Source organism: Tenrec ecaudatus, chromosome 12 (assembly GCF_050624435.1).
Source record: "Tenrec ecaudatus isolate mTenEca1 chromosome 12, mTenEca1.hap1, whole genome shotgun sequence".
In the NCBI taxonomy this organism is placed as follows: Eukaryota; Metazoa; Chordata; class Mammalia; order Afrosoricida; family Tenrecidae; genus Tenrec; species Tenrec ecaudatus.
Window position 1 is genome coordinate 71072877 of NC_134541.1, and position 13129 is coordinate 71086005.

Here is a 13129-nt window from a genome sequence, read left to right on the forward strand (position 1 = left end):
TTAAACTGAGATAAGCAGGTCCCCAAGACTGTGAGCGGCCCCCTTCTCTTCCCAGGAGCGCAGGCACGACAGCTGGGGGGGATGGTGGGAGGGCAGGCGGTTCAGGGGTCTTCTGGGCGGGGCAGGCCTGTCTCTGGCTGGTGGGTGGGGCCCAGAAGGGTGTCTAGCCTGTGTTACCCTCTCTGGGGCCGTGCGTGTAGGAGTGGTGGGCTGGTTCAGCCACAGGTCTGACACAACCAGCCCGCGAAGTCCACTTCCACCTGGCACCGTTTGAAGAAGGCGTGGTTCAGCATCTTGAGGGCGGCGTGCTCTGCTGGGTTCTGAATCAGGCATTTATTTACAAACTCCTGGAAATCCCGGGTGAAGATGCTGCTGCGCAGTTTTGGGGGAGGCTCATTCACAAGGTATCCCAGCAGTTCAAAGATGGCCATGGCGGGCCAGCTGTCCATCCTGTGGCCACTGACGGGGTGTCCAGGGTGCCGAGGCTGCGGCCCTATTGACCACCGGGCGGCCGAAGATGGCTTCCAGGCCCTTGGTGTCCGGCGTGGGGATTGAGTACCTCCCAATGGACAGCCCCACCAGCGACAGGCCCATACTCCAGATATAGTGGGTGCTCTGTGGGCGCCCCGGCGACATGTAGGAGCACGTGCCCACGAAGGAGTTGGCCATGGAGTCCATGAGCTGCCCACTGACCCCGAAGTCGCACAGCTTGATTCCTCCCCCACACCCCCACCGAGAGTTGGAGGGCTTCACGTCCAGGTGCGTGATCAGGTGCTTCTCCCGGAGGTGTGCCAAGCCCAGGAGACCCGCCATGCTGACCTTCTGCCCTCAGGACTTGTGGGACCAGCACCTGGTCCCGGGAGCCGCGGTCCCTGTGCTCCCTGCAGAGGCCAGTCTCGCCGCCCTAGAGGCCTACAAGGTACGGGGAGTGACACTGGTGCCAAACCTGCAGCTCAAGGACGACCTGGTTCCCGTGGCCCGCTTCATCTGCACACGGATGAGCCCGAGGCGCCCTCAATGCTGGGAGACGGGCCCTGGGCGGGGCGGCGTTGATGGGGAGCGTCCCCAGCACCGGCTTCCTCCAGGCCAGCATCAGGACCCATCGCCAGGCTGTGGCCACGGCCGACACTGACAACTGTGCGCGCAGTGCTGCAGGTCAGAGCTGCAGGTCAGAGTGAGGAGCGCAGGGCCGGGGCTCAGGTGAGCGGGCCCAGCGAGGGGAGGGGGTCGGCCTGCTTCGCCTTTCTGCATCATCAGTCTGCCGCTACTTGAGTCTGAAGATGAGCCCATCTTGCTTATGGATTTGAGTTGATATGAGCTGAGATGTCTTCTGTCTTAAAAAAAATCATTTTATTGGGGGCTCATACAATTTTTATCACAATCCATACATACACCATTTTGTCAAGAACATATGTGCATTTGTTGCCATCATCATTCTCAAAACATTTGCCTTCTACTTGAGCCCTTAATATCTGCTGCTCATCTCCCCCCTCCCTCCCCACCCCCTACCTCATCATTCATAAATTATTATTATTTTGACATATATTACCCTGTTTGATGTCTCTCTCTCTCTCTCTCTCTCTCTCTCTCTCTCTCTCTCTCTCTCGTGCGTCCCCCCCCCACTTCTTCTCTGCTGTCCATCCCCCAGGGAGGAGGCTATACCTAGATTCTTGTAATCAGTTCCCCCTTTCTATCCCATGTTCCCTCCACCCTCCAGGCATCGCCATTCTCACCACTGGTCCTAGAGGAGTCATCTGTCCTGAATTTGCTGTGTATCCAGTTGCTATCTGTACCAATGTACATCCTCTGGTCTAGCCAGATGTGTAAGGTAGAATTGGGGGTGGGGAGGAAGTATTTAAGAACTAGAGGAAAGTTATATGTTTCATCGTTGTTACCCTGCACCCTGACTGGCTCATCTCCTCCCCACAACCCTTCAGTAAGGGGTGTCCAGTTGGCTACCAAAGGACTTTGAGTCTCCACTGTGCACTCACCCACATTTTCAATCATTTAAAATGATTTTTTGTTCCTTAATGCTTGATACCTGATCCCTTCGACAGCTCGTGGTCACACAGGGTGGTGTGTTTCTTCTATGTGGGCTTTGTTGCTTCTGAGCTAGATGGCCACTTGTTTATCTTCAAGCCTTTAAGACCCCAGATGCTATCTTTTGATAGCCAGGCACCATTAGCTTTCTTCACCACATTTGCTTATGGACATACTTGTCTTCATTGATCATATCAGGAAGGTGGGCACCCACTGATACGATTTTTACTTCGTTGATGTCTGATAACAGGTCCCTTCTACACCTCGTGGTCAGCCAAGCTGGTGTGCTTCTTCCATGTGGGCTTTGATGCTTCTCAGCTAGATGGCCACTTATTTATCTTCAAGCCTTTAACACCCTAGACACTATATCTTTCGATAGCAGGGCACCATCAGATTTCTTCACCACATTTGCTTATGCACATATTTTTCTTCAGCAATTATGTCGGGAAGGTGTGCATCCTGGAATGTCTTTTTAATAAATCAACATGTTCTTGCATTGAGTAAGTGCTTGAGTGGAGGCCCATCTGCTGCTTTAATACTAAACCTATAAGTAAATGCACATAGATCTGTTTCCCCACACTCATATAAATATATTTACATATGTACATCCCAGTCTTTAGACCTCTATAAATACCCTTTGTCACTTAGTTCTTTCCTCTATTTCCTCTTGTCCCACTATCATGTTCAGCCTTCCTTTGGGTTTCAGTAATTTCTCTCGGTTACATTGCCCTTGCTGAATCCCTACCAGGCCTCTCACAGCCTCCTTGCCACTGATTTTTGAATCACTCGATGCTCCCCTGTCCCTGGGTTGGTCAGCACCACCTCCTTGCCCTCTCCTCCTCCTCTCCCGTGTCCCCCTGGAGCCATTGTTTTCTCCTGAGATGCCTTCTTGATATGAAATTACTTCTTAATATAACGTTCTTTCTTATACATAGATGGGTGTCACTTGTTTGTTTCTCTAGACAGCCTAGCTGAACATGCTGTTCTAATCCATTGATCTACATATCTATCATTGTACAAATACCAAGCGATTTTGATGACTGTGGTTTTGACATTGGAGGGTGAGGGCCAGGCCTCCTACTTTGTTTTTGCTTTGTCAGGAGTATTTTGATTAGCCTGAATTTATTTTTCATCTGAAATGGGTAATTACTGTTTACATTTCTTTGAAGAATTGTGCTGGATTTTAATCTTTTATAAGAAATGAGTTGTATATAGTTGCTTTTATTGTATTTCTGGGTTGTCTGTGGTAGTTGTGCGACCCTCTGCACAACAGAATGAAACACTGCCTGATCCTGGGCCATCTTCACAGTTGTTCTTATGCTTGAGCCCATTGTTGCAGCCACTGTGTCAGTCCATCTCATTGAGGACCTTCCTTTTTGTCTTTGCCCCACTACTTCACCCTTCTCCAGGATTGGCCTTCTCCAGGGACTGGTCTTTCCTGAAAATATGTCCAAAGTATATTGTCCAAAGTATACCTGGCCATACTTCTTCCAAAATATGTTAGAAGAAGTTGTTCTTTTAGCAATCCATAGCACTTTCACTATTCTTCTCAGCACCACAATTCAAATGAATTAATTTTTTGATGGATGGCCTGCACTGGTTTGACTTTACTTATGGATGTGGACACATACATTTCAACTGGAATGAATATTCTTCCAATTAAAGAACATATGAGGGGGTACCGCTGCCACAAGACCATATTTTTTTCAAGGTTATGCATTTGAGGTTTTTTTACAGAACAATTTTATCACCTTCAAAGTACTCTCTATTACACTTAATCCATTTGTCAAATCTGTGATTCCATTCTTGGAAACATTTTTCAAACTCATCTGTTTGGATGGCTGTCAGCAACCCCCTCGCTTTTTTCTTTACCATGTCTACATCATCAAATTGTTGTCCTTTTACAGCCTTCTGCATTTTGGGACACAGGGTCACATGGAGCAAGGTCTGGTGAGTAAAGTGCCTGGGGCAAGAGAGTCATGTTGTTTTTGCCAACAACTGTCCCACTGATATGCTGTGTGAGCAGGTCCATTGTCATGGTGGCAAAACCAGTCCCCTGTCTGCCACAAGTCAAGTCTTTTTTGTCTCACACTGGCATGCAATCTTTTCAGAACCTCTAAATAGAAATCTTGATTAATGGTCTGACCTAGTAGAATGAACTCCAAATGCACTGTGAGTTGATAGTGTCATCTGTTCCAGAAGTTGATGAACTTCCAGAATGAGGTTTGTCATCAATCAACATTTCACCTTTTTTGACAGGAGAAAATCAACCACTCATACACTTGAGTTTTACCCATAGTGCTATCCTTGTAAGCTGTGTTCAACATCACCACAATTTCTGTGGCATTTTTCCCAAGCAGGAAACAAAATTTTACAGCCACACAAAAAATGAGGTTTGATTGAAACTTCTTTTGAAAATATTTATTATTTAAAAAATAATTTTATTGGGGGCTCATACAGCTCTTATCACAATCCATACATACATCCATTGTGTCTAGGACATTTGTTGCCATCTTCATTTTCAAAACATTTTCTTTCTACTAGAACCATTGGTATCAGCTCCTCACTTTTCCCCCTCACTCCCTCCCCCATCCTCCTTCCCTCATGAACTCTTATAATTTATAAATTATTATTATTTTTTCATGTCTCACACTGACCAATGTCTCCTTTCACCCACTTTTCTGTTGTCCATCTCCCTGGGAGGGGATTATATGTAGATCATTGTGATTGGTTTCCCCTTTGTTCCCCACCTTCCCCTTACCCTCCTGTTATTGCTACTCTCATTATTGGTTCTGAGGAGCTTATCTGTCTTGGATTCCCTGTGTTTACAGCTGTTATCTGTACCTGCGTACATGTTCTAGTCTAGCGGAATTTGTAAGGTACAATTGGAGTCATAATAGTGGGTGGGAGGAAAGTCAAGGGAAAGAGAGGAAAGAGCTGGGAGGCAACGGACTTTTATAAAGGTCTAGATAAAGACATGTATACATGCAAATATATTTATATATGAGGATAGGGAAATAGATATATGTTCCTATATTTATAGGTTTAGTATTAAGGTAGCAGAAGGACATTGAACCTCCACTCAAGTACTCCCTCAGTGCAAGAATACTTTTTTCTATTAAATTGGCATTCTGTAATGCTCACCTTCCTGACACAGCCACTGAAGACAAAGTGGGTGAATAAGTAAATGTGGTGAAGAAAGCTGATGGTGCCTGGCTATCAAAAGATATAGCATCTGGGGTCTTAAAAGTTGAGGGTAAGCAAGCGGCCATCTAGCTCAGAAGCAACAAAGCCCACATGGAAGAACACACTAGCTTGTGTGATCATGGGTTGGCAAAGGGATCAGTTATCAGGCATCAAAGAACAAAAAATCATATAATTGTGCGCACACCTCCATGATATGATCGTTGAGCACAAATGGGTGCATAAGTAAATGTGGTAAAGAAAGCTGATGGTGCCCGGCTATCAAAAGATATAGCATCTGGGGTGTTAAAGGCTTGAAGGTGAACAAGCGGCCATCTAGCTCTGAAGCAACAAAGCCCACATGGAAGAAGCACACCAGCCTGTGCAATCACGAGATGTTGAAGGGATCATCAGAACAAAAAAATCTTACCATAGTGAATGAGTGGGGGAGTACAGAATGAAGACCCAGAGCCCATTTGTCGGCCACTGGAGATCCCCTTACAGAGGGTTCTAGGTGAGGAGATGAGCCAGTCAAGGTGTGTTGTAGCACCGATGAAAGATACAACTTTCCTCTAGTTCCTAAATGCTTCCCCGCCCCGCCCCCCGCCCCCCATTATCATGATCCGAATTCTACCTTGCAAGTCTTGCTAGACCAGAGGATGTACACTGGTACAGCTAGGAACTGGAGGCACAGGGAATCCAGGGTGGATGATACCTTCAGGACCGGGGGTGTGAGGGGCGATACTGGGAGGGTAGAGGGAGAGTGGCTTGGAAAGAGGGAACCAATTACAAGGATCTACATGTGCCCTCCTCCCTGGGGGACAGACAACAGAAAAAGGGATGAAGGGAGACGTTGGGCAGGGCAAGATATGACAAAATAATAATTTATAAATTATCAAGGTCTCATGAGGGAGGGGAGAGCGGGGATGGAGGGGAAAATGAGGACTTAAGGGCTTAAGTGGAGAGCAAATGTTTTGAGAATGATGAGTGCAATGAATGTACAGATGTGCTTTACACAATTGATGTATGTATGGATTGTGATAAGAGTTGTATGAGTCCCTAATGAAAGAGTTTTTTTTTTAAATAAAAAGAACTAGAGGAAATTGTATGAGCCCCTAATAAAACTATTTTTTTTAAAAGAACTTGAGGAAAGTTGTATGTTTTGTCAGTGCTATACTGCACTGTGGGATATAAAAAGGCTGTTCACCAGCTTGTCTCTCCCAAATATATCTCAGAACTAGGCCACTGCTTGCAACTAATGGTAAATGATTGTCAAACTATCTCTCTGACGGCATTTAGCCATCCAGAGCAATCAGACTGAAGGTGGGGCTCACACCCTATTGTTAGGGTAGTGATTGTTTCTCTGAGGAGCTTAGAACAGGTCAAACCTATTCAGTGACATCCAAAGTTAGGCTGCCATCCTGAATCTAGAATCTGCCCATGTTGTTACATGTGTACCCCCAATCCCTCCCCTTCTTGTACATGTACACCCCTAGAATTGTCCCCCTCCCATTATTGTATTACCTATGGTACAACCCCTTCCTGTGATGTATGTCTTTACCTGTAGTCAGGGGGTTGGTATGCCCCCAAAAGATATATAAGCCTTGGTTAGAAATAAACCCCTCTTTCTCCTGCCCTCTCTGCCCACACTGTGCACAGTGGACCTGGCTGTTGAGATCATGGCCATCCAGGAAGTGAGTATGTCACCATAAGATGTGTCTGACTTCTTCATTTTACTCTCTCTCCTGTCTCTATTATTCTCTATGACTTTACTATACTCTTTATATATCATAACAGAACAATTGCATCTACTAGACCCATGATAGTGTGAGGGGCTGCTTTCCCCCACTGACTGGCTTACCTCCTCCTTGTCACCCTTCTGTAAGGTGATGACCAATTATTTACAGATGGGCTTTGGGTCTCCACTTGGCACTCCCCCTCATTCACATTGATATGCTTTTTTGTTCTGGGACTTGTGATGCCTGATACCTGATCCCATTGACACTTTATGATCACACAGGCTGGTGTGCTTTTTTTCTTGTGGACTTTGTTGCTTCTCAGCTAGATGGCTGCTTGTCTATCTTCAAACCTTTAAGACCCCAGACGTTATATCTTTTGATATCTTGGCACCATCGGCTTTCTTCACCACATTTGCTTATGCACCCATTTTGTCTTCAGTTATAGTGTCAGGAAGTAAGCATCACAGAATGCCAGGTTATTAGAACAAAGTGTTCTTGTATTGAGGATGTGCTTGAGTAGAGGAACAATGTCCACTGGAGTGAAACTGCTTTTACAATAAAAAATTCACTGTGCCCAGAGATAACCTTCTTAGATGTTGTCACTGGGAGCAAGTTACTGGATGCTCGCCTAGCAGGAAAAAGGCTTACTATGAAAGTTCCATGCTGACCAGTGCAATTCCAGTTTTAAAATTTTGATACCCTCCCATACTTGTCTCCAGAGAGCACTGACTTGATATAAATAGGCAGTATAGAAATTGTATACCTTATAAGGAAGGGATGACTCAACCAAGGTGCAGAATAGCACTGGTGAAACACACAGCATTCCTTTAGTTCCTGGATACTCCCCCCACTAACATGACCCAGTTCTTCCTTACAAATCTGGCTAGACCATAGAAGACACATTGGTACAGATAAGAGCTCTCAACACATGGAATTCAGGACAGATAAACCCCTCAGGAATAGTGGTGGGAGTAGCAATATCATGAGGGGCAGGTGATGGTCTCAGGAGGGAGAAGGGGGAGAAAGGGGACACCCATCACGAGGTTAGATATATAGCACCTTACAAAGGGATCACAGAAATGTGGGTGAAGGGAGACAGTGAACAATGTAAAATACAAAAGAGCAATAACAATATATAATTGATTAAGGATTCATGAAGGTCGGGGTGAGGGGTTTAAGAGGAATTTATACCAAGGGCTTAAGTAAAAAATGTTATGGCAATGATGATGGCAACATATGTACAAATATGTTTGATACAATTGATGTATGGAATGTTATAAGAGCTGTAAGAGCTCCCAATAAAATGTTTAAACAAAAAAAAAAAAAGGAATTGGATACTCAAATTTGAGATGATAAAGTCATGAAATGGCTGGTTCACAAATATGGTGTAGGTGTTTACATAACTGCAATTGTTAGGCATAGAATATTTTTGTTTTGTTCACTGCCCCTCCACTTTACCAAGCATGATGTCTATCTCCAGGGACTGGTTTTTCCTGACAATATGTTCAACATATATAAGACGAAGTCTTGCCATCCTGGCCTCTAAGGAGTACTCTGGCCTTACTTCTTCCAAGACAGATCAGCTTGTCTTTTTAGCAGTCCATGGTACTTTGCATATTCTTAGCTAGTACCACAATTCAAATGCACCAATTCTTTGGTCTTCTTTATTCAATGTCCAACTTTCACATCCTTATGAGGCAATACGAAAAACCATGATTTGGGTCAGGCATATCTTCATCCTCAAAGTAAAACCCTCCTTTTACAATGCTCTCAAAAGTACTGTGCAGCAGATTTACCCAATACAACCCGACTTTTGATGTCTTGACTGCTGCTTCCATGAGCATTGATTATGAATCCAAGTAAGACAAAATACAACTTCAACCTTTTCTTCATGTATTATGATGTAGCCTGTTGGTCCAGTTGTGAGGATGTTGGTCTTCCTTCTTACACTGAGCTGTAACCCACACTGTAGGCTGTAATCCTTGATCTTCATTAGCAAGTGTTTCGAGTCCTCTCCAGTTTCAGTGAGCAAAGTTAAGTCCCAGGTTGTTAAGAAGCCTTCCTCCAATCTTGATGCCACATTCTTCTTCATAAAATACAGCTTCTCTGATGACTTCTTCAGCTTATAGATTTGGTCTATGTATGGTGAGTGGATACAACCTTGCTGTGAGCATGGGCAAGAAAAACCTGGGAGGCCTATTCCTTACCTAATAAGTCTCATAATTGTGTATAAGATCTATGAGTTCTGTGAGGTTATTTCAATGAGTTACTAAACCTGACAGAGTAGAAGAGTGCCATGGAATGGATGGCTGGTATTAGAATTTATAAAAAGTTGGAGAGTGGTGGTGGTATGTTAGACCTGTACCTCATAGACATCAACTTTAGGCCAATTCTGAGTCTGAATGTCCCTCAGGAATTTAGATAATTTCTGATGTTAATTCATCTCAGAGAGAAGGTGCTATTCTTTACCATAGTTTGCAGGTTGCGCTGACAAATGAATTTCAGTTAGAATTGCAGAAAATTATTGTTTCTTCCTCATTGGCAACATATGATTATAAAACAAGTATCTCAATTTTAGAAAATGTACAGCATTGTGATACATAGTTTTTATGTCAACTTGACTGCACCAGGATTCTCAGTAGTCTAGCAATTGAGACTTCTCCCATGATGTATCCTAGGATAATATAATTTCCTCCCTAATGGCATCTTTTATGGACAACAACGCAGTTATAGGTGAATTAGGGAGGAGTGCAGCCTCCCTACTAAAGTCACAGCTCTGCTACAATTGAAAGGAATCCCCCCTCCCCCAGGGTATTGCCTACTTGTATTTAAGCATGCTCTATGAGAAGGCTATTTCTTGCTGGTCAGGATCCTATATCTGTCTCAGACCTTTGGCCCACTATATTGCCCAGTATATTTCCTGCTTGCCCTGGGAGATATCAGTGGCCTTTCATTGCCTCCTGACCTTGGATTTATTCAACTTTGCAGCTGCGAGTTTGATTTGCTGATCTTGAATTCTTCCACGTCTGCTTCCACCAGTTATGGCCTTCCTGCTTCCAAATTTGCGTTCTTGCTTTCTGGTTCATCAGTCCAGCAGCTGCATGGGATAGAAAAGCCTTCAACTTAACATCTGATCCACTGACTTGACCTTTACTGGGTTTACCTGCTTCCACTTTATTATCAGGCTATTTTCTTGATAATAATTTTTTTCTCTTTATATACACATGTAAAGTTGTTTGCGTAAAGCAGCATCTAACATCCATGGGGATCTGTAGGAGCAATTATAATATATAGAGATCATAGTAAAGTCATGGAAGATAGGAGAGATATGAGAGAGAGTGAAATACAGGAGTCAGACAAATTTTAAGGTTGCATGCTCACCTCTGGGATGGCCATGATCTCAGCACCCAGGTCTGTGCAGAGAACAGGAGGACAGGGATGGAGAAGAGAGCTCACCTCTTTATTTCTGACCAAGGCCTATATCTACTTAGGGGCATGATTAAAGTTAACCACACACATCACAAGAAGAAGCTGTACAATAGGCATAGACATCACAGGAAGGGGATGAGCTAGGGCTGTACACAAAACAGGAAGAGGAGGGACTAGGGGTATACATATGACAAGATGGGCAGACCGTAGATTCAAGATGGCAGCCTAAACTTGGTCATTCTTGAGTGGGCTTGGCCTTGCCTCTAGGCTCTCCTTCAAAGAAAGAGTCCACTACCCTTATCAGAAGGGAGTGGGCCCTACTAAGGGTGGGACAGACTATGCAGTCTGATTGCTCTAGATGGTTGATAACCTTTAGGAAGTATAATTTCTATGAAGCTTGCGTTGACCTTCAAGTGTACAGACATTTACCATGTGTAGCAAGCAGTGTCATAGGTGTGGCATATTTTGGGGGGAGACAACCTTGGGAGAAACCAGTTTGCATCCCATAATACGTGTCACTGGTTTTGCTTCTCTGGGGAACACAACCAAAAACAAAACTACAGTATCAAGAACATAAAACTATTCTATAATCCTCCCACATGGAGTGAACCACTTTTAACACATTAATATGTTTGTTTAACACCTTTATCTCAGATCATGAGCTTCCTTCTTGTCCATTTTGCATTATTATATAATCATTGCACGATATTCTGGCATCTTTGTTTACATAATTTCAAATGGCTATGTAGCATGTCAGTTTTGGCTATATTGTATTATCTATACTATTTTTACATTGCTTGTCTCTGGCCATCAACTGATGCAAACAGCATCTTTGTGCAGAAAGCATTTTAAAGCTTAGGAACTTACTTAGAAGCTGGGTCTGAGTGCTCCAAAGAATATGTTGCTACCAAGCAATTCCTTCAGCTACTTATTTGCTCTGAAAAACACTTATTGATGGTTGCTTATGTTGCATCCTTTAATAAACTTAATTTAAAAGGAAATAATGGTAAGCAAATTGACAATATTAATACAATGTAACAAGATTTCCCATAGAGGGAGATAGTGGATGATAAAGTAACACTCAGTAAGGGAAATGGAGGGAGGAAGTATGGGAGTGCTTCTTAAAGAAAACAAGCCTGAGAGGAATATGAATGAGAGGCAGTGGCTGACTCAGTGAAGAACAAAGAAAGGCTTCCTAACAGTAGGGTCAGCATATTCAAGTGTTCAGCTTCACGGGAAACATGAAGAATCAGCAACTAGTTAATTTGAGTTGAAGATGTATGTGGAAAGAGAACAGAGGAAGGAGTGAACTACTAGAGAGGGTTTAGATCATGAAGTGTCTTGGACTATTTTTTTGCTCAATGTCAACATAATTTTTTAAAGTTATCTTTAAAAAGAGAGTCAAATGGATCATGCAAAAATTCAAAAGCTTTAAAATGTCTGAAACGCCATAAAACTCCCTAAAATGCAAAGAACACTCTAAAGCCCGAAAACCCCACGAAATGCCCCAGAAAACACAAGAAACTTCCAAAAACAACATCCATAAGAGATTCCCAAACCCTAAATATCCCCAAACACCATAAATGCCCTGAAGCCACCATGAAAGACCTAACAAAACCTAAAATGCTTAAAAAAGTAAAATCTTTAAAATACCTTAAAATCTCTAAGAAACGCTGTAAGATCACTAAAAACACCCTAACGTGCTAAAAATATGAATACATCCTAAAAAAATCACCCCTAAATCTCTTAAAATCACCCTAAAATCTTATAAAACATCCTAAAAGCTCCAAAACACCTTAATGCCCCAAATATACCTTAAACGTCCCCAAACAACCTTAAAGCCCTAAATAATCAAGATCATCAGTTAATGAGAAAGCTGGAACAAACTTAATGGACCTAATTCAGGGTATAGATAGATTTTCCAGGGCAATCAAGGAGCACACTGAGTGGAAGACAAGATAGGTGACTGAGACATGCCCTAAAAGTCCGTAGAAACAGTGTAACTGCGCACAAAAAATTCTTCAGTGCTAAAAAAATAGGTAAAAAGCTCTGAAATACACATTAATACCCAATAAACACTAAAAAAAGTTTTAAAAATTAAAAGCCTCAAGAAGCCCCTAAAACCATATAAAACACCCTGAAAGCAGTATAGAACACACTATAATATCCAAAACAAACCCAAATGTCCCCAAACACACTAAAGACTCCCAAACATCCTTAACGCCTTAACACTTTAAACGCCATTATAAATACCCTAGATGGCCCTAAAAACACACTAAAAGTTCTTAAGAAGCACAGGAAAATCCCTAAAAACACCCTAAGATAATGGGAAAAAACCCAAAAACCCTAGCAAATACTCTAAAAGCCATAAACACATCATGAAATCCCCCCAAACAACTTAAAAGTCATAAAACACCTTAGAATCCTTGAAAAACAGCGTGAAAGTCCTAAAAAAAAAACCCACCATAAATTAAAAAGAAAAGCAACAGCAAAAGTCCTTAAAAATTCCCCAACTGACCCAAAATGGTAGAGAGGGGGGAGTGGCAGGTCTGGTGGGGAATGATCAAGGGTAAGGTTACGTAGAGAAGAGGTATACTCTAGCCCAGGCGGCGACAAAGCATGGTAGTAGGGCAGGAGGAAGGTCAAGGGAGATGGAGGAAAGAGCTAGGAGTCAAAGGGCATTTATGGAGGTCTAGACAAAGACATGTACATGCAAATATATATATGAGGATGGGGAA

The 13129-nt window shown here is 43.1% G+C and overlaps 1 pseudogene; it reads right to left on the minus strand.

Annotated features, from left to right (window-relative positions):
• LOC142422716 (dual specificity mitogen-activated protein kinase kinase 2 pseudogene) lies at positions 1-1093 on the minus strand (annotated as a pseudogene).
• Positions 1094-13129: the final 12036 nt, after the last annotated feature.